Raw genomic sequence first — 22,582 nt, 5'->3', positions numbered from 1 at the left:
AATCAAGAGCAGGCTACCTGTCAGCAGCAAACAGAAAGAAAGACTGGCGTTAATTTAGGGTGCCAAATTTTTTCACCAGACATAAAGAACGGCTTCAAAAAGCCAACCTTCTTGAACAAATAAATAAGTAAAAGAAGCACCTTTTATGAAACTCGCACAAGGCATTTTTTTCTTTACAACTGTGCTGCAGAAAATATCATTTTCCACGCTGTGCCTTGAAATTCATCTTTCCGTGATGCCACTGCAGAGTGCATATCGCCGAATACGATGCCGATTTTGGCTCTAGTCGCTAGGCCTAATAACGGAGGTCAACGCCGACGGATCGCTTGCTTCGTCCGTTTCTCGGTGCTTATTGTGTCGCAAACTTCGTGTTCTCGTTCCTGGCCCATGGTACTGCGGGCGCAATGCAGTTCCCGCAGCAGCGTGATTGGTTTCCCTTTTAGACTGTCCCAACCCGTGCGTTCATCGGCGACATACGGAGGGCAGCACAGCCAGGCCGAGCTCGTGAAAGCGGTCGGCGCCCGTTGTCTGTGCACATGTCGTGTGGAGAAATTTAGTCATTAGGAGGCGATGTATGAGTCCTATGAGCACGGCTACACAAATGGACCTTGCTGCAGCAGTGCACTCTTCGTCCCAAGCGTACCAATTGCAGCAGGATGGTTTATGGCATTGGTGTAGGCACTCTTTTTAAAACAGCCAAATAAACATACAGCACGCCATATTCGAACCTTGTGCCAATTATTGAAAGGCATTCCAGCAGTTGTGAACATTATAACGATTCTGAACAATGTTTGATTAATTTAAATTATCCCACAGTTAGGAGGGTGCTCGTTTCACTATTCGAACATCTGGAATAATGGCATATCCCTTATATTTGTGAGAGCACATAGTACTATCGACAGGCAGCAGAAGCACACAAAATAAAAATTAAGTATACCTGTTGCCAACTTGCACAGCGCCATATAAACAAACGCTTTTTTCCCTTGCGTCCTTGAAGGCTGAACTGCTCCTGTACCTTCACCCCTATGCTGCCGGTCATAACATTGGCCCCCGCATCTCGCAGGGACCATCCGCCGAGGCGGACCAGGTTCCGCTGCTGAAAACATAAGAAATGCGTCACGATTACTATTTTGGTCATAACATCGTAACTTCAGCCATCGTAATCAAGATCAGGCTACCTACCAGCAGCAAACAGAATGAAAATAGCCACACTGGTGTTAATTGAGGGTGAAAATTTTTTTTCACCAGCCATAAAGAAGGGCTTCAAGAAGGCCAACCTTTTGTAACAAATAAACAAGTAAAACTCGCCGCTTTTATGAATCTCACTCAAGGCATTCTTTTCCTTACAGCTCTGCTGCAGAAAATATTCTTCATGCTGTCCCTTGAAATTCATCTTTTCTTGAGGCCACCGTTCAGTGCATATCGCCGAATACGATGCCGATTTTGGCTCTAGTCGCTAGGTCTAATGACGGAGGCCAACGCCGACAGAGCGCTTCCTTCGGCCGTTTCTCGGTTCTTATTGTTTCGCCATCTTTGTGTTCTCGTTCCGGGCCCATCGTACTTCGGGCGCAATGCAGTTCCCGCAGCGGCGTGTTCCGTTTCCCGTTAAAATTGTCCCAACTCGTGCGTTCAGCGGCGACCTGCCGAGGGTAGCACAGCCAGACCGAGCTCGTGAAACCGGTCAGCGCCCGTCGTCTCTGCACGTGTCACGCGGAGAAATTTAGTCTTTAAAAAGCGATGTATGCGTTCTATGAGAACAGTTACACAAATGGACCATGCTGCAGCACTGCACTCTTCTTCCCGCGCGTACAAACTGCACCAGGATGGTTTATGGCATTGGTGTAGGCCTTGTTTTTGAAACATTCGAATAAAAATTCAGCAGGCTATATTCGAACCTTGTGAAATTATTCAAAAGCATTCCAGCAGTTGAGAACATAATAGCAAATTTGAACAATGTTTTTTTCATTTCAATTATCCCATAGTTAGGACGGTGCTCGTTTCACTATTCAAACATCTGGATTATTCGCATACCCCTAATATTTGTGGCAGCACATAGTACTATCTACAGGCAGCAGAAGCACACAAAATAAAAATTAAGTATACCTGTCCCCACCTTGCACAGCGTCATACTAACAAAGGCTTTTTGCCCTTGCGTCCGTGAAGGCTGAACTGCTCCTGTAACTTCACCATCATGATGCCGGTCACAACATTGGCCCCCGCATCACTCAGCGACCTTCCGCCGAGGCGACCAGGTTCCGCTGCTGACAACATAAATGCGACACGATTACTCTTTTTGGTCATAACATCATATGTTCAGCCATCGTAATCAAGAGCAGGCTACCTGTCAGGAGCAAACAGAAAGAAAATAGCCACACTAGTGTTAATTTTGTGTGCAAAATTTTTTGCACCAGCTATAAAGAAAGGATTCAAGAAGAAGACCAACCTTTTCTAACAAATAAATAATTAAGTAAAAGTAGCCCCTTTTGGGAAACTCGCACAAGGCATTCTTTTCCTTACAACTGTGCTGCAGAAAATATCATTTTCAACACTGTCTATTTAAATTCATCCTTCCTTGAGGCCACCGCAGAGTGTATATCGCCGAATACGATGCCGAGTTTGGCTCTACTCGCTAGGCATAAAGACGGAGGCCAACGCCGGTGGACCACATGCTTCGGCCGTTTCTTGGTTCTTATTTCTTCGGCATATTCGTGTTCTCGTTCCGGGCGCATCGTACTGCGGACGCAATGCAGTTCCCGCAGCGGCGTGTTCACTCTCCTAACCCGTGCGTTCATCGGCGACATGCCGAGGGCAGCACAGCCAGGCCGAGCCATTACCCCCTGAACAGCTTTCGGGCATGCGTGTCACGTGACGCGACGTCAGCGACGTCACTGCGCGCTGGCTGAGGACGAGCGATTGCCGCGCGCTCGCCTCGCGGGAACTGATCCTACAGACAGGCTCGTCGACCGCCATGTCCGCGTGATTTATCAGGGCAAAGACAAATAATTAAAATTACGGACAGATTTATACATATTTATTTAGCACAGCAGACTGTGTCTTTATAGATATTTACAGATATTTACGACTACAGATCGTTCGCGGCCAAAATACATGACAGACATAAAACGATATTGTGCTATAATGTAGACGCATGGTGCCTTTTATACTGCGTGCTATAATATCGTAAACAACTGACAACCAAAACAATTTGTTGCACCGATAAGAGATACACACAGTTACAATACCGATCTTTATATTAAAGTTGGCCCTGTGGCACGGTACGAGTTTGAGATGAAGGAGAGGAAGCAGAACATAGCACACTACAATGCCAAGAGGTAGAAAACGAAAACCTTACTCGCATCTTAACTGTAGGTTAGAAGAAAATATTATTTCATCCATATTTCAGAGTAGGTGGCCGCCCTTCAATGGCATAAAACACGACATATTTCTTTGTAGAGACGAAGACATGCAAAAAACTACAGTTCAATAAACACACTTGTAACTAAACCGTGGCCTAGGTTATAATAAATGACACAACCAGTTATTTCACTTCTGCAGATACAGGAATGCACAACGAATCTACTGCACCAACTCCATTGCACAATAATAGACACTAATACAATAATACATAATAAACGCTGCAACAACAGAACAATAGACACTGCACAAGAGCACATACAGAAAAAAGGTGTGACAAATAAGACATTCACCTACCACAGCAGGCAGTCTAAGGTTGAGCTCTGTAAAAAAACAACATTGCACTTAATTGCCAAAATACTTTAAAATTTCAGATTAGAACAAAGAACTGTCCTATAAACTCTGGGCTAGAAAGCATGCATGACGCCAACAAAAGAAGGCTCATTGCACTACAACAGGCAGAAGTTCGCCAAAGAAATTACATGAGGAAACTGCACTAAATTATCTGCAGTGCAATTTATAGTAATTAAATGTGCGGTGTACAAGTTAAGGAAAATTACTTTTCAAGAAAGATTTGGGCTTTTCTGTTTTTTGCCTTCTGTTATGTAGTATGAAGTTGATCATTCCTTTGTTTCCATATGTGTTTAAGCATTATGTTTGCTGCAGTTTGCAAGAAGTGTAACAAGGAGCTCGTAGGCATGCCCATTTTCACATGCATCTCTGTCCTCAAGCGTCGGTAGAGATTTGAGCGTCAGTTGCCGAACGACATTCCTTTGGTTGGGCCCATGGAGAAATTATGTGCAGGCACTTTGTGTCACTAGCCTTGTAACTACAACCTCTTTGTACATGACTATTGTAATCAAAAGGGCAGAGGGAAACGAGTTCACCTCAGTCAAGTTATGCGATTAAAGAATGGGTGTTTTCTTCCGTTTCCGTCTCACTTCCGGTAACACTCAAGTGTCCTCTGCAACTTTCACACTTTAAAACTTTCATTGTAGCATGCGCGCGATTCCCGTCATTATAACGAATAACTGGCATTCGTTCTCTGAGTGCATCAAGATCAGTGTCTACAACTTGAACACTAAAGGAGGTTCCTATATCTCTGACACTTTGTCTCTTCGATGTTTCTGAAGTCATCAGTGCTCATCTTTGGCAGGACATTTTGAAGGCGAATCCTGCCTTCTGTCTCACAAAGCTGTCGAACAGATATGTGGTACTGCCCACCAGCCATTGGCCGTCACTGTCCAAAACGACTCTCGAGAGGATCCGTTTGAACTTTCCGTAGTAGGACGTACTTAAAATGAAGTTCTCTTATGCAGTACTTTGCCAATGCCAGTAAGGATTGAGCAGATTGCCTTAGGGCACTCAATGTGTCCTGGGTAAGGACCCCAGTGTCATTCTCATAAAATTCCCAGATATCATGCCTGGTAATAAAACCATTCGAAAAGCTACTTTTGGGTCATCTGTACTGCAAGACATGGGTTCTTCGTAAGCAGTACGATGATGGAAGCTATTATATAGAGTTTTTACGTTGACAGTACTCCACCAGCCAAAAATGATTTTGATGAAATCTGCTGTTGCTGCCGCATGTTGAAAATCAGCTTCACCACTGCGAGCTGCCAGGGCTGTGGCTACGTGCGGGTTAAAATCTTGCAGTACCAGCTTCACATTTTGCCGTTCGAAGTTGCTCGGATTAAGTGCCTTGGTTGTCAAGCCATACCCAGACTTCATCAGTAGAGATGACTCCTCTTTATGTAAATCTCTCAAATTCTTAAATGAGGCAGCCATTTTGCATTCAGGACGAACAGCGTTGTTTGAAACCTCAAAGTGTTGGTAGAAAAAGCAAGTCCCCGCACTTTTTTTATTCAGCCAATTGTTTCTGATACACTTCAAAAGATGTACAGCATCTACCACAGGAAATAATGGCCGATCTGGATCTGCCAGATGCGGATAAAAATGACGGAGCATTGGCTTTGGCAGAAACATCTTCATTACCTTTCTGTTTAAAGAGTTATTGTCACAAACAACGGCTTTGACCCTGTACCCAATCTCTTCTAAGCGTATGGTCACCTTCTTCAGTATGGCATAAAATTGGTCGCCCTGTGTGGTTTTTACCGGAAGAATGTGTGCTACCTCCTTGAATGAGCTCAGCCGACTTTGTATCATAAACACATGAACAGATGTGGCTGCCTCGCTGGAATTCACTGCAGCACCACATATGCTGCCCCCTTATAATCAAAAGAAGGCTTGATATGAACTTCGTCAAGCATCAACGTCACTGTCTTTTCATGTGGCTGCAGATGTGTAAATCTCTGGGAAGCATACTGAAGAAACGTTGCTTCACAAGAATCAATTTCTGAGCACAGTTGTAGAGATGAGCAGACTTTCCTAATAGTGCTCGGATGGGGCAAGGCTAGTGTACTTGTTTTTCTCAAATACTTGTAGGCAGCCGACGATATTTTGTGGAGAATGCATCCAAACACCATTACTTGTGTGATGTACTGAATAGACTCTGCAGAGAGTAGTGTTAGCTGTACCTTTAAAAATTTCACAGAACATTTCTTGTTTTCATTAATGCTTGCTTCCAATTAGTCTAGAAGGGAATTTACTGCAAGCGACAGGTGGCGACAACTACAACGCTCGCCAGACTCGTTAGAAAGCATGCACAGGTTGTTCAAAGTTTCCAGCAAGGAGCTTACTTTGCAAACCGAGTCTGGTACAACAGCGCTACAAAGATTCTTGATCGCGGATCCTTCGTAGCAGGCTCAGACTTGGAGGTTTTCGAACACTGTCGATGACGACTTCAACCAAGGTTCACGATCCTTGGTGAGGTTCAAACACATCGTACACTTTTCTTTATGAATCGCAGTCCACTGCACTGACACTGAGGCCACTTGCAGGCGCGCCTTTAGTTCTTCGAGTGACGAAAATTGGTCTCTCTCCTTCTCCGCTTCATATGAAGCCAGTGATCCTTTGACCGCATGGGCCAGTTGGGAAGCTTCTAGTCGGCTCCTCTTAGCACCAGGTGCTTTTCTCTTGCTGTTGTCTGGTGCTGAAAGGTACGAATGGCAGTTGGGAAATACGGTAGGCACCGATCCACGGCACAACCGCGGTACTGGCAATCGAACATTTTTTGTTCTTGGATCCGTGTACGATGTCGTCGTCTCGATGCATGAAGCGTCGAAATGATCGGCGCATACCTGCACAAACGTACAAACGTTTCGTAAAAATCTCAGAATCAACCTATTAAAATAGCCTAATGCTAGCCCCTTGTATATAGGCGTGTTTTCAGCAAAGAAATGTGGCCACAGTCAATCTATCTGGGCTTCGGAAGTATCACAATAAACGTACTGATTAGGTAAAAGCAACCAGGAGCACATAACGGTACCATAAACATTACCTTAGTGTACGAAGTGGGCACGAAGTCCTTCCTTGGAATGGCGCGTAACGACTTCTTGAAAGTGTCGTCGTCTTTTGGGAAAGAAAACACTTATATCTTCCTGCCCGTATCGTAATTGCTGGTGCACCCCGGCACACTACTCTTGTTTGGCATTTTAGTATCCACTGCACATCGCACACGGAAACAAAATTGCCGCAAAACAACGACTAGAGACGACAAACGCGACCACGCCGCTGCAACCAACCGGCCCGCGCGCAGGGAGCGTGAAAGAAAGAACAGAAGGAACTAAATTCATGTTGCTGGCGATGCGGCTTCTGCTAGTGTCAGCCTGCCGGATGTGACGTCAAAATTTTGGGCGCAGGCCTGAAAGCTGTTGAGTGGGTAATGGCCAAGCTCTTGAAAGTGGTCGCCGCCGCCCGTTGTCTGTGCACTTGTCGCGCGGCGAAATTTAGTCATTAGAAGCTTTAGAATGTGCGCAACACAACTTACCTCTTCCTCCAGCATAATGGCAATAAGTTCGTGATTTTTTGGGTGAAATTTAATTTTCCGGACTGCTTGATTTTTTGGTCGTTTTTGCGGTCCCTGGAGGGTGCGAAAATTTGGTTGTCCATTGTAAATAAAATGGAATGGACTCAGTTTCATATGTAATTGTTACAGTGTTTCTGAGCTATAGGTCTGTTCAGCGCACTGGAACATCAAAAGGGTGGTCTCTTTTTGTATTCCAAACAATTATAAGGCAATCTGCATGCCTTGTAACCTGCTTTCCATGCAGTAGTAACTCTCCTTTGTCAAGTTCAAGAAATGTAAACCGAAAGAAGAACTGGCTTTACTTGGCTCATCTAGAACTCATAGTACACAACATACAATAAGTACCAAGAATTTATGTACTGCCAGCCCTGACTGTGCAGCATTTATAACAGATTATTCCTACCCACATACTAGCAGAAGAAAAACTTACACTATATGCAAGTTTAACAGGGAGCTTCACAAGAAAATAAAGGTTCATTCTGCAGAAACTTTTCATTCAGTTGCCGATGGAGGCGAAATTCTTGAGGCCCGTGTACTGTACGAGGTCAGTGCAGGTTAAAGAACCCCAGGTGGTCAAAACTTCCAGAGCCCTTCACTACGATGTCTCTCATAGCCTCAGTCGGATTTGGACGTTAACCCCCCTAAACCATAAACCTAATTGAACTAAAGTTAAAGCACAAAATTCACCTATATGATCTGATCAGCTTCAGTGACTCAAGCGTTGATGGTTGCAATAAACGTGCAGCCAATTACACTTTTAATGTTGAAACTAGTACTGAATTAGGGCTTAATAACTATATTAAAGCTGCAGTAGCAGCTCTTTTTGCAGCATTATTAGCAACAACAAATGTGTATGTAGAGTGATGAGGTCTCTTCAGGACTACAGAACGTTAGAAGCAGAAAAACAAAAAGTACCGCTTTCCCGCCAAACGCGCTACATCAATTGCACAACCCCCGACTGACGAAGTATTTGAAGTGCTCAGTCTGCGTCCAACAAAGATACCTCAAGTGCCTTTTATATGAGCCTTCTCTTTAGAAAAACATTGCAGTCAGAAATTGCACAGTAGCCGTTTTCCATGCTGAATTTTCACGTTTCAAGCATTCATGAATCTTAACCTTTTCCGGTCATCCATTGGGCATCGCCCGACAGTGGAAATGTGTGCAGTCTGTCAGTTATTGGGCATAGCCCAACACAGCGTTCTGCCTACTATTTCTGTGGGAAAAATTGCGCTTATTCTGGTTGGAAATACTGGAGCCTGCAGATTGACTAATTCGTTTTCCTCCCGAGGTTAGCACGACCATAGCATCGCAAAAATATTTGAACATATGATATTGAGGGCCTGAATTGGTAGCCAAAACTCACAGCGTGACTTCCATTCCAGCAGGCGTGTGGTATGAAAAGTTGTGTAATGACATTGTAGAAGCCGGACAACTTCAGTGATGAAGACAAATATGTGTCTCCTTCGACAAGGATTGCATGCCGTCTCAGGTGACCGAACGATAACGGCAGCAAATGGGAGACGCATTTTTTGCAAGACATGTGAGAGGTGTAGCGGCGCTGATAAGATGAAGTGGGCGCGACCGTCCTCGCGCAAACCAGAAGCTCTCGCTCGTGCAGCAGAGAACGAGGTCGGGTACTGGCTCGGTCAACAACGTCAACAACCCGCTCCGTCTCAACAGCCGCGGCTACCGGGACGTCAAATAAATGTGGACTTCCTACCGCATCTGGTGACACCGGACGATAGCCCCGAAACACGCAACGCCGCTCCCATCGGCTCTGCGCTCCTGCCCGTCCTGTCCCTGCACTTGGCCTTGCCTCTGCACGCCCACTGTTCGCACCAGGCTTTCGGCAGCTTTTCATCGCCAGGTACGCACATCCCATCGCATTCGGGGAGCTCCTTCAGCCGTATCAACGCCCCTCCCTTCCTCGGCTGCCCGGCCTGCCCGCGTTTTATCCCAGGGACCCCGTTTTGTGGCTGGCGCTGCTGGTGCTGGACTCGCAATTTCGTGTCCACAACGTGTCCAGCCAGCTGCTGCGCTATCAGCACGCCAGCGGCGAACTTGCACCCGGTCTCCTGGCACAGCTGCGGTTGCCGCCTCCCGGTCCCGACATATACGCCGATTTCACGAAGGGCTTGACGCCGTATTTTGACTTGGAGCTCCCGCCGACTCTCTGTGCTCCTGTTCCGGACTCGGAAGCTGCGGCATCACTCGACTCACCGCCACGGGCTGCATTCTCGACCCGAGCTGCTTCGGTTTTCCCTCCGCCAGCTTATGCACCGGAGCCGCTCCCCACACCGGTGTGTCGACTAATGCCGTCACCGCATCATCTCCCACCCATGGTTCAGAAAGTGCCACGCGAGCACGCGTCAGTCTCTTGCCAGCCTTCTCAACCAGCTGCCCCAAACTACACCCCGATCTCTCTCAAGTTTGCTTCACCGGCCTTTATGGACGGCCATCCACTTGTGATCTCCCGTCCCACGGCGCCTCCTGCCCAGCCCTGCTTCCCAACTGTGGCACCTACCCTTCGGAAATCACCAGCAGCACCCTCTCTCGACCCGGGCCCGGACTCTCTTCTATTCCCACGTTCGTCTGCTCCCTCAAGCCCGACCACAGTGAGCACAACTGCAATCCTGTCGCGAGGCCCGCATGCACGCCATCCGAGGACCTTGTCGCACCTCAAGCGCCACCCGCACCGCCTGCCCCACATCCCTGTCTACCTGGCACCTTCACCAGTGCCTGTGCCTCCTCGACATGCGAGACAGCCCTACCGTATGCTTGCCATTCCGACAACTACGCCCGGAATTGCTTCTTGTGCCCCCCCTACCCGTCCCAATGCCACAGTGAGCTCGTTTTTTCATAAAGGCGGTGTACCTCGTCGACCACTTCGACCACTTGCCTACAGAGCAGCCCCGAGTCCCACGCAGCAGACCTCCAGCCTAGTATCGTGTGCCGTCGTTTCAGCGTCGCCAGCGGCTGAGGCATCTCCTCGTCTTATACGGCTGCGCTTTCCGCACGCCATTCCTTCGTCCGCACCCGCTGGGCCGGCGCAAACCCGTATCGCCCGTAACTCCCGCCGCAGGTGCATTTTCTGCAGTGACATTTTCCGGCCTGCTTCAACCCAACCGGAGGCCCCACCAGTATACCTTCCGACTGCAGGCACGCCTATCTCGCCTCCTTTTCCTCTTCTCCCGCCTGTTCCTCAAGTTATCATCCTCATCTTTGGCTCCACTCGCCCTTTGCGCAGCAGCCAGGCTCGGCCGCCTGAGTTTGTTTCACCCACCCTGCGGCCTTCACGAACCTAACCATGTCCTCGACTTGATTCACCTGTACAAACTTGAACATACCGGTTTTTTTCCTTTAACGCGCACTGCTCTAGGGGGGGGGGAGCATCTGTAGCGGCGCTTGCATCGCCAGCGGCGTTGATGAAGATGAAGTTGGCGCGACCTTCCTCGCGCAAACGAGAAGCTCTCGCTCGTGCAAGAGAGAACAAGGTCGGCAACTGGCTTGGTCTGCAACGTTAACAACCCGCTCCGTCTCAGCAGCCGCGGCTACCGGGACGTCAAGTAAATGTGGACTTCCTACCACAGAGGAAGCCTGACTTCCACTCGGAAGAGTGCTTAGAGAGGTTTCACGCTCTAAAGAACTTCCACTGAAGCCGTAGCGAAGCTGAAAAAATGCTTTAATTAGGTGTTTACAACCAGATCATGACTTGGCGCTCCCTTTCTTTGCGAGGGGCTAGACGGCCTAAACGAATGCTGACTTTGAGGCAGTCAGTGGGGATAGTAAACCAGAAACGGTTAATACATTCAAAGGGCGCATTAGGCAGTGATTGTGGCTAAAAAAAACATTACTAAAGACTGCATCTAACTACTCTTTGCTTGCTATTTATTTGCTAATACTTGAACTATGCAAACATGCAAAACACCAACAAACGTTTATCACTGGCACGTGTAATCATTGCAAAAGAAAACAGATTACCAAAGCAGCAGCCATGCCTGAATCCTGTGCTGCTGCTTCCCCTGCCTCCAACTCCTCCATGGTGCATGCTGGAAGGGTGGGCAGCTCCGCACTTGGAGCTGAAGAAGGCACAGCTTCGGACTGGGCCAGTGCCCCAATCGCTGCCTCCATCCAGTTTCAATAGCCTTTATAAAATCCTGGCACCCTGCTGCGCATTCTCATGTAGCTGCTTGCGCATCTCCAACAGAAGGTGCATTGATTGCAATGCGACCGCTGAAACGAGCAAACATTTAAGTGAGAGAAGGCTTCTGCACATCAGACACTGACACATCCATATTCAAATAAATGTCAATAATTTGAACTCCGTTAAATCGAAATCCTGGATAATTCGAAGAATTTCTGCGGTCCCGTAATTAAAACCGTAAATCTGACCACATAATTCGAAGCAGCGTCCCATAATTTAAACCATAAATATGACCATATAATCCGAAGAAGTGGCATGCACCATACTGGTTAATTTGATGATGTGAGATGCCATGCGAGAATGTTTGATCCTGATTTCGCCTCAAACTAATCAAGCGACAACCACTCCAGCCGCAAGGCAGCGCTGCAGAGCATTGCTGATTAGTAATTCCGATGCTCAATATGCGTCAGTGTTGCGCTAATGAAGATTATGATCGGATCGTCATGCCCTTTGTAGCGGAGCGGGCATTTCAATTTCACAATGCACTGAACGCTGCCTTGAAATGGCGCAACCCGCTTGCACAGCACTGCCACTAAGATTTTTCGTCTGAGAAAGCTGCAGGCACGTTTCTGCCGCAAATAGCCCGTGTTTTTCGAAATTTTGTTGCCTGGGCACACAATTGCACTGAACACACTTGCAATACTCTGCATACTGCCATAGTTTTGAAATCGTTTACAATAGTTACCACTGCTGATTTGCCTACCTCCTTCGGGCTGCCGAAGCAGCATTAATGCATGCACCCTGTCTGCCTCTCATGCATTACACTGCTCCTGTACTCAAACCTGCTCTTATCGCCTTACCTTATCGCCACCAAGACAGTGGGCTGCATATCACGCTGTCATGTGTGGAGAAAAACTCTGGCAATCACCTTGTGTGCCCCATCAGATCTTAGATCAACTATAAGCAGCCGCAGCCTGACTTTCTCACATAAAAGCCGCGCAACTGTGCTTCACTGTTGTATGCCATCCGTGCTAAATTTTGACTACGTACCCATGTGCCGCGACTAATTGTAGAATGAAGCACGACCGATTCCAGCCAGCGGTTGTAATTACGCTGTCCAAGCTATAGAGCTCAACTGCTACGGGTTATATTTATACATCGGTCTGTTTTATAGTATTCGTGCAACCAAGCAGCAGCATTCACCACCTTTGGGAACAGATTTACTATACTGGCGATGCAGGATTGTGCTGCAAACAGCACCAGAAGCGGGAGTTTGATCTTAATTTAAGCTCAGGAACTAAAGCAGACTCCAGTGCAGGAGCAATGTACTGCAGGAGAAATGCACGGGAAGCATGTATTGCTGCTGGTTTGGGGGCACGTAGGAAGAACAAGGCCAAATTGAATAGTAACTTTAATAAACGAACCCAAAACTGCGGCGACATGTCAACTGTTTCGAGCATATTTTGTCGATACAGACACATTCGAGTACAAGAGGCAACAAAACACACTGGGATATTTGCTGCAGAAACGCGCCTACAGCTGTCTCAGAGAAAGCAAGGCAGCGGTCTGCCCATTAAAAAATGTCCATTCACTACAAGGACACAATCATCTGATCATATCACCATTAGCGCAATACTAACACTGGCCAAATGCAACGCAAGCAGAGAAATGGAAGGATCGCACCAGTTGGGGGTGTGCATATGCGCTTTGCAATTTTAAGCTTTTGCCCCGCTCAGCTTGGCAGTGCTAACACGCAGTTTTTTCTTGTGCAGTGCGCTCCGGTTACTTCTATCTGCACCTGTACACCCCTGTGCAAAAGTGAAGAAACCACTCAAATTGATAGAACCACGTGCCAGCACTTTCTCACTGTGGAGTACGTTTCAAAACATGCATGGGGGTACCCAACCAAATATATTAGTCTGCCCACATACTTCCACCAGGCACGCCTTTATACGCAGAAAAATCGCAGTCACAGCCATTGACGTGGTCTCCACTTTTGCTGACAACTGTAAATGCTGTAGGAAAGCCAAGCATGCCACCGCTGTCAGTTCCCCTCCCAGCACCCACCCTCATCGCAGTACAGATGTATGTGTGATTAGAAGGTGTTTCATAAACTCTAAGTAAAAAAAAAAGAAAAAAGAGTGCTGGAGCAGGTGTTTGCACCAGCAGCAGCTATTCAGAAATTTTGAAAACTGGTAAAGCAAGTTTTCTTACCCCGAAAGGCCGCACAAATATGTCAGCAATGAAAGTGAAGCGCCTCACCTTCGGTGGCCTGATGGCAGGCGGCCTCAGATTCTGCGCTCTCCCTTAGCTCGCTCAACTGCTGGTGCCCTTCCTTTCAGGCACTGCAGAACGAGGCTGAAGGCAAACAAGATATGCAGCGTTAGTGGCAGTGTTAGTGCGAAACACTGCAATTAACGACGGTGCTAATGATAAGTGGCAGGTGAACATCTCAAGCTTCCTTCGGCAGACGTGAACAGCAATAAGCGCAAACTTAAGCGAAAGGAAAGTGTCCGAACACTAAACACTGTTCTTGAGATGGAACTTGTCCTCATCTGCACTTTGATGAAGGCAATTATGTTCCTCTTGTTAATGAAGTCAGCAAATGGAGTCTTTCTTCTCTTCCTTTATTCAAATTCGCACTTTGAAGAATCATCTTTCCCTTTCCTTTGGCCATGGATACCCACCAATGCAATTTGTCTTTTAGCCTTAGCACGTATGGTGTGGCCCAAATAATACTTTTCTTCCCTGCCTACCCCACAAATTCCTTGTACCCGCCATAGAGCTCATCTTTGATTGCAGTTATAGTCTTATTGAGCAGGAATCTCACTCCTAATTCTTGCCTGCCTGCTAAACCAAGATAATATTATTAATACGAGCAGCAAAAACAGGAAACTCCATCACTAGAGGTGGTGCACTTCTACTATCAACGCGAATTCAATGCTTTATTTCTTGTCAAGCTTCATAAAACATGAAAGATGTAAAGGTCTTCATTTCTTTCTATATAAGTCTGGCAACAGCAATTTGCATTGGGCGCACAGAAAGTGCGGCATCCAGTTGCGCGTGAAAAGGCTTCTGACTGACTTACTCAGTATTGGTACTTAACTTTTCAGCGGCATCAAACTCTCATGTGCAGAGCAGTTTTTTGGTGGCTCCAGGCGGAAGACTGCAGTAAAGCTTTGTAGGGGGTTAGTTGGTTGTACAAACTGAAACTGGGGAGCGCTATAAGCAAGACAAGAAGACAACACCACACAAGAACACCAGAAGATACGAGCGCAAAAGCGAGCGCAACGACAACGAGCGCAAGACACGAGCGATGTTGCGCGCGTGTCTTGTGGTGTTCTTGTGCGGTGCTTGCGCGCGTGTCTTGTGGTGTTCTTGTCTGGTGCTGTCCCCTTGTCTTGCTTATAGCGCTCCCCAGTTTCAGCGGAAGACTGCAAAAAACTACTGCCAAGATAGATCACTATCTCAAAAGGAAAAAAAAAACTACAGACACCTAATTTTATTGCACGCTTATTTCTGTCAAACGATGCGTTAGACATTATAATACATGCATGAACGGGTGGTGTTTGCCTACAACTGCTGAATAATAATAATTGAATTTCTTCTCTCATGTTGTTTCTGTTTCATCGACTGAACAAAGACTCTGACTTAAAGTTAATGGTTTGGTCTAGTGATCCACTAGAAAAACTGCAATATAATCGCTTATATGTAGTTTTAATTCACTGAGACATTTAGTCCAGCCTCTTCTAAGACCTGGAATGAAACCATATGACTTGTCAGCGATTATATTACATTTTTTCTAGTGGATCATGCAAATGAAACAAACTTGACGTCACAGTAATCGTTCGGTAAAGGAAACCGAAACCACGTCAAGAAATTTAATTATAAATTATTAGCGGTCGTACACTAATACCACAAGGTGCTTCTTGTATACAGATATCTAACGCATCGTTTGAAAGAAGAAAACATGCAAGCAAAAATTTGGTGTCTATAGTCCTTTCAGAGTCACGGCTTGCTGCATGGTTCAGTGACTGATTGATTGCACATCAAACCATGTGCCTGCACGCAGCCACTTTACTACTGATGTATTGAAACTTTTCAAAACATGAATAGGTGTAGCAGATCAAGATTGCCAGTACTGATCTGCCAGTATAAAACTTAAGCATGTAGTATTTCAGTGCTAGCAGATGTGCCAGCTCTCACCAACATGGCACATGAGCCCCTTCCTACAGGAAAGCACCAAAAAGGTATGCAGAAATATTTCAAATTTGCAATTTAACACAAAAATTATTGATGGCTTGCGGGGAGAGGGCAGTTGCACTGCAGGCTCCAAACGGACCGCCGATTCATTCAGAAGACAGAGGGGGGTAAGCCGTCATCTGGCACATTACGAGGAAGAGGACTTTTGACCAAAATTTTTGAATGAATTCCCATATTAAATCTTTAGGAGTACATACGTTTATTTGCAGATTCCAACTGCCATTTCATTTCATGCCAAAATATGCATGCCTCTTTACGTAATACAGTAAAAGCTAAATGATGCGACCACCCTGAATTCGGAAATACGGATAATTGAAATTGCCAACTCACTCTTGGCCTTAGATCCTTTACAGTATTTACTGAAATGGAACGAAAGTTTTTTGCCGAAAATGAAAGTACCAAGTCAACCCTCACATTATAATTGATATTATGAAAAGTCAAACTCACAATCTGCCCTATTTACGCTTATGTTAGTTGAAGGCGTCAGGCAAGTTCGTCCAAAGTTTAGGATACAGACAAAAACAGCAAGGAAAAAAGTCAGAATACCGCATTGGCTTACCAGCAGAAACTCTGAGCCACAAATACTTAGCTACGATGGCGTCACGGCACCTCACATATCAAAGCAGCAGCAGAGCAGCGAGAAACTATTCGGCAGAGATGGTGCCCTTGAGCACCGAGCACGAGTTCCATGCACCTTTTAGAGGATCTCCGGTAGAACACACAAAGTGTAAAGGCCATTGTTTCGCTCTTTTAAAATTCAGACAACACTCTCAGGGTCTGCAGCACAGCTGATGTCGCACGCTAACGCTACTAATTGGATTCCGGTGCACGAAAAAGCTTAATGCTGCTGTTGCATCCGTAAAGGCGCCCTCGCTGCTCTCAGCTCCTGACAGACTGTTCACTAGAATCAAATTGACGTGCTGCAGCGCAATTTGTCGACGGCTCCACACGTTATGTGGCAGCTCATTTAAATGCTGCCAAGGACGGTTACTGGCATTCGGAAGCCTCACCCTCGTGGTTGGGAGACTATGAGAAGTTTCGCTTTTTGAAAAGACGTTGACATGGTGACAGCGTGGCGGAAATCCTTGATTACCACATCGGTCGTATCTGATCTTTTTCACTACTCTCTTAACAAAAAGGCACGAAAAAAGCGGACGGCCCCGTCTCAAAGTGCAGTCTCACATATCTTGAGTCGTACTTTTCTGAGTCGTACTTTTCACTTCATGCAGTCACAGTGGCTCAACTATCCAGCATCAGCCAACATTTCAGATGCTGTTTGTGACACTGGTGTTTTCTTCCTCCCCCTGTGTCACTGGTGTTTTCTTACTCCCCCGTACTCTTTTTCCTTCTCCTCCTTCAGGGCCGCCGAGCCTTTCTCTCACTTTCACCCATGTGGCTCCATTTTTCCAGTGCGCTGAAGCTGTGCGCTCGTCATCTGCCGTTCGCGGTTTGTGTGATGAAACCTCCTCACAGGCGACGGTGCCAATTATGAGGGATGTGACACAGCAGCAGCGCAACGCATTGTGTTGAACCGCGAAGAATGCCAGGAAGGGCCTTGTAATCTTGAAGCAATTCTACTTAACACTCCCAATAGTATGCCCACGATAATGCATTAATGGAAACATGAAAACTAGTCAGTTCCATGCTGCTATCTCAAAATCCAGTCACCCATCGCCAAGTCCTACCAAATAAGTTTAACATGATGGAAGCAGTTCTCAAGTTTTTTCAAGGCCTTAGGTAATCGAAACATTTTTGTTTTGGTCCTTTGAAGTTCAAATTAACAAGCTTTTACAGTATAAGCAATGCAATGTTTTTCTCATAGGCTTTGAAGAAATGTTTACTACAGGCAACTAGCTAAATAGAATCACTGCCTTATAAACAATGCAATAAGAGTAAAATTGTAGTTCTGGCTGTCATAAAATTTCTGTCAAAATTTTCAAGCGGCCACTTTAGAAATCAGAAATGAAGTTGTTTCCATTTCCGAAGTGATGACTTAACCCATAAACCCCAAGTTCTACGACGAGCAGGATAATAAATTTAACCTTAGTGCATTCTTTGCGGTCACGACGAACTAATGAAATTCATTTAAGCAAGTATGGAGCAGCAAATCCTTAATCCTAAAAGCTGCAGACAAAAATCTCGCAGCATAATAATCACGTGCACAAGGACTTCTTTTACCTAGCACTAAATAGCTTAACTGCAATCGGCACACAGAACCACAAGTTCTGTGAAGATTTCATAACTGAGACCTAATCAAAAATTCTTTCTCTTAGACCCTCTACCTCCATTACTTACCTGTATATTTAGACCTTTTCAATTACCATAAAGTGCGGAACTCTCCACCGCAGAGTTATACTGGTACTTCAGCACCTTATTCTCCGCATTCCTCTAGGTGCCTGAAAAAAAGAAAAACATCTGTCTGTCAGAGTACACTGAAAGCGGCACTTTCCACAAAGTCGAAGAACATGACGAGGCAGTGACACACTGACAGCAACTAAACATAAGGCAGTGCTAGTTTAGGCGTCAAAAAGCACCTAAGCTCCTCACAAATACTGATAAAAAAGAAAGGAGAAAAAAATTTATAAAATTCTAGAGATTCATGCACTAGCACCGATGCCATGCTCTTTCAGATATCCAGTAAAAAGCCTTAGAGGATTGCATGTTTGTGACTTACGAGAACAGTACTGCCCCAGGGGCAGTACACATACACAGATGGGCAATGAACTGCCACATACAATTTAGTATGTCCCTTCACACCGTTTTATTTACCATTTCACATCAATTATTCTAAAACATAATTGTTTGCATTCCAAACCACTTCCAGAGCTTACAGTATTTTTTGTAATTATTGTTTGCACCAGCTACAGTACTCAAACCAGGAGCTACCAGGAATAGTTTTGTGTGGCTTTAATGTCCCTCCCAAAGATGCACATCAGATGTGAGAGACAGCATAGCAGAAGGCTCTGAAATAATTTCCACCACATTTAATGGGCACTGATATCTCACAGTACACACGCGGCTTTTCAATTATATACCTCTGTTGGAACTGACTTTTGGTCAGAAGCAAAGGAACTTCTTTTTTAGGACATAAGATTGAAAACATTTTTTTCCCAACAAACTTAATTGAAACTCTTGACATGAAGTACGAAAAAAGGACTGATCATTGTTTGAAAATTAAATGCAGTGTAGCCCAGCCTAAGCAATCTGCCAAAATCTGTTTTGATGGCACTGCACTGATGTTTTCACGACACTGAAAAAAAACGAAGTGGGGGGAGGCTGGTGGAGACAACATCTAAAAATAATTTCTTGACTTTTCCAGCTCACAGATGCTCCCCGTCCAGTGAAAGCAGTCTTTCAGTACTTAGGACAAAGTGATCTATCTATACTCCTAATCTGTGAACTTTGAAGTGCAATTTATACTTCTGTGCGGATTTATATTTGTATAAGTGATTCCACAACACTGTAAAGCCAGAAAGGATCCTCGGTGTATGTAAATAAATGAACCTGTAACTACTGTACAGGCAAACTTCAATTTATACTTAGTGCCTTCTTAAGGTAGCAATGAATAATTGGAAAATGAATACCGCAATTTATAATAGTGGATTCAGTTCAGTTATTGCGCTCAACTCCAACCAATGTTTGAATAAAAACCAAGAAGGAACTGCCAATATCACAATATCGGCTGTACTTCCCCATGACGGCAGTACTGGCTTGCAAAGCAAGCACCAGCCATATTTGAGAAATCTCTAGTCTGGCTGAATTGGTCTTTACCGTTGTGACGGAGTTTGATGTCGTAATTCAATTTATTTTAAGCAGTATGACAAAAAAGGTTCACGTGCTTGGTCCTTTGTAGCTCGAAAAGGTCTCGAGACCAACTGTGCTATTTTACTAACTGAAAAGTGAAATTTCTGATAGCATCGATCCTTACAAACTGTCCATTAGAAAGAATGCTACGCTGAATGTCGCTCATCGCGATGCACTTAAATGGCTAAGTTACTTCATTTTCTCTAGAAACCGCTTTGCAGATGAGAAATCCCTGTGCATCTATAATTATTTTACCAGCAGATGGGTGAACGGCATAGCTACAAAGTAGCTTGCATCAAAGTGTGTCACCATTCTGAGCGAGTTAATTTACAACCTTATCATATGTTGGCGGCTGAAGTAAAACTTCGTGTTCGATCAAACTCACCGCATTTATGCTTATTTTGTTCATGTAAGACAATGATTGGTTTGTTTTCTTCTGTGCTACGATTTCACTGCTTACGACCGCCGCAGATGCCAACTTGCAAAAAGTGAGCTAGTGTTCAGGAAAAGAAGCAAATAAAATGAGGATAGGATCAGCAAATTTTCTCAACTTTCGAAATTCTTTGAATGAAAGCTCGAGCTGAATGTTGTTTCCTGGTGCTACCCTGAGCTCCGTTAAAACCTGCCATGCACAAGTCATCATCATCATCATTACCCATGACAAAAGGAAGAGGCTTAAGTGCCTCAATAAATGTTTTAAACCTAGGTATAACGCAAACTTATCTTTTCCCATGATTGTTCATTTTACGAAGCCTTTTTTTTTGGTGCATGCCAGCCAGTCAAGCGATGTACGGCAGGTTCTCTGAGATAATGAATGGCAGTTTACCAATAACCCTGAAGAGAAAACTATACAACAGCTGTACCTTACCAGTACTCACCTACGGAGCAGAAACGTGAAGGCTAACGAAAAGGGTTCAGCTCAAGTTAAGGACAACGCAACGCTGCGAGGTATGGAAAGAAAAATGATAGGTGTAACGTTAATAGACCGGAAGCGGGCAGAGTGGGTGAGGTAGCAAATGCGCGTTAGAGACATCCTAGCCGAAAGCCAGAGGAAGAAATGGGCTTGGGCAGGGCATGTAATGCAAAGGCAAGATAACCGCTGGTCCTTAAGTGTAACGGAGTGGATTCCATGGGAAGGCAAATGTAGCATGGGGTGGCAGAAAGTTAGGTGGGGGGATGACATTAAGAAGTTTGCGGGTATACGGAGGGCACACCTGGCAAAGGACAGAGTTAACTGGAGAGACATGGGAGAGGCCTTTGCCCTGCAGTGAGTGTAGTCAGGCTGACGATGATTATGATGATGATGCCAGCCAAGTGATTTGCCCCTGTATGCACAACAGCCTTGCTCCTGAGCACTGGTTACTGTTAACTGCAGGGAAACTAGCCTTTTTTCCTTACGGTTGTTCCTTGTCTTTAGCAGCAGAAATTTGGAACCTTGCTCTGCGGCCCAAAGTGGCTCAAACAGCCAAGGTAAAGCCGTCACCTGGCAACCCTATACCACTACCCGAACTGCCCTACTACCTAAGGCGCTGCCCTGCTGGAGCCAGTTGGGGCACGCCGCCGCAAACCAACCGGTCATGCAGACACCTTTTCTATTGTACAGGCTATCTTATACTGGACCATGGCAAATGAACAGCTCGACTTTGACTGCTCGCGCCCTTTCGCGGTGCACGGCACAGACCATTTCGCCTGGCTACCAGCCGACACTGCAAACACCCCCGAGGACAAGCTTCACCTGCATCCCCGATTCCTGGTGATGAACAGGACCGTCACCTGGCAACCGTATACCACTACCCGAAATGCCCGACTACATAAGCCGCTGCCCTGCTGGAGCCAGTTGCGGCACGCCGCCGCAAACCAACCGGTCATGCAGACACCTTTTCTTCTTGTACAGCGCTGTGTCCTCTCTGTGTCGTCGTTTGATAGCGCCAGGTTTTTTCATAATGAACGTGTACCAACTAGCTCAACTTTTGCCCTGTTGCTTCTTGTACAGGTTAGTTACTTACCTGGTGTCAAATGTCTCTGTTCTAGTGACCGTTTCTTGCTGGCGGTGTCGTGTCCCAAAGACACCACTGATTGCTGTCGAAAAATTTTATGTATTGCTGGGTTCTATTGTCTTAATGCTCCTCTTACTTGCCTTTTGCTCGCTTTGTCTGGAGGTGTCTAACTAAATTCATGTCCTGCCGAGAACGACATCCCTCCGTGGTTAGAATCAATCTCTCAAGCAGTAACTACGCATTGAATTGAGCCAGAACACCATTCTGTCAGAACTTGCCAGGATTAGATCCGCACAATCTAGCATTGAGAACTCCGTACGTCGACTTTCATCGCGCGTTGAAATCCTTGAAAAAATTGTAGCAGTCAACTCTGAAAGTGGCACTGCTCCTAAAACCACTTGTGCCTTCACTAAGCTTTCATCCGACGTTAAACTGTTGACGGATAAGTATGACGATGCCGAGAATCGTTCACGCCACTCGAATCTTTTATTCTTCGGCATCGCAGACGATCTCAGTGAAACTTGGAAACAGTCCGAAGCTCATCTTGTCTCTTTTTGCACCAAAAATTTTGAAATTTCAGGTGTTAACCATCAGGTCGAACGTGCGCACCATTTGGGTCGCTTCGAGACAGGCAAAAACCGTCCAATCATTGCAGCTAGCACACTTCAAAGACAAATCGAGAATATTGCTTGCCGGGCCGAAGCTTAAAGAAACAGCATTTTCTGTTCGCGAATATTATTCAGCTAAGGTTCGATTAGCTAGAAAGAAACTTTTCTCTTACGGTCAGCAAAGCAAAGCATCGTTCAAGATTCGTTTTGATAAGCTACTCATTGGCAAAAAGCATTTCCTCTATCATGCAGATACGGATTCAGTAGTCGAGCTGAAACCATAGCGACTACTGCGAGTACCGCGGGATCCGCAATCTCATCTTTCCAGTCCTTCTCAATGCCCACGCCCTATTGCAGCCCATCATAAAACCTTGGTTTTGCTAACAAATATTCGAAGTCACGTGCCAAAAAAAGGACACAGTTG

The 22,582-nt window shown here is 45.7% G+C and overlaps 1 pseudogene; it reads right to left on the bottom strand.

Moving 5' to 3' along the window:
* Positions 1-22,582, bottom strand: part of LOC144126833 (acetylcholinesterase-like) — a 64,332-nt pseudogene that overhangs the window by 6,954 nt on the left and 34,796 nt on the right.

Source organism: Amblyomma americanum, chromosome 1, assembly GCF_052857255.1.
Source record: "Amblyomma americanum isolate KBUSLIRL-KWMA chromosome 1, ASM5285725v1, whole genome shotgun sequence".
NCBI classification, from domain to species: domain Eukaryota; kingdom Metazoa; phylum Arthropoda; class Arachnida; order Ixodida; family Ixodidae; genus Amblyomma; species Amblyomma americanum.
The sequence above is the reverse complement of the archived record's forward strand: the minus strand, read 5'-3'. Positions and strand labels throughout refer to the sequence as shown.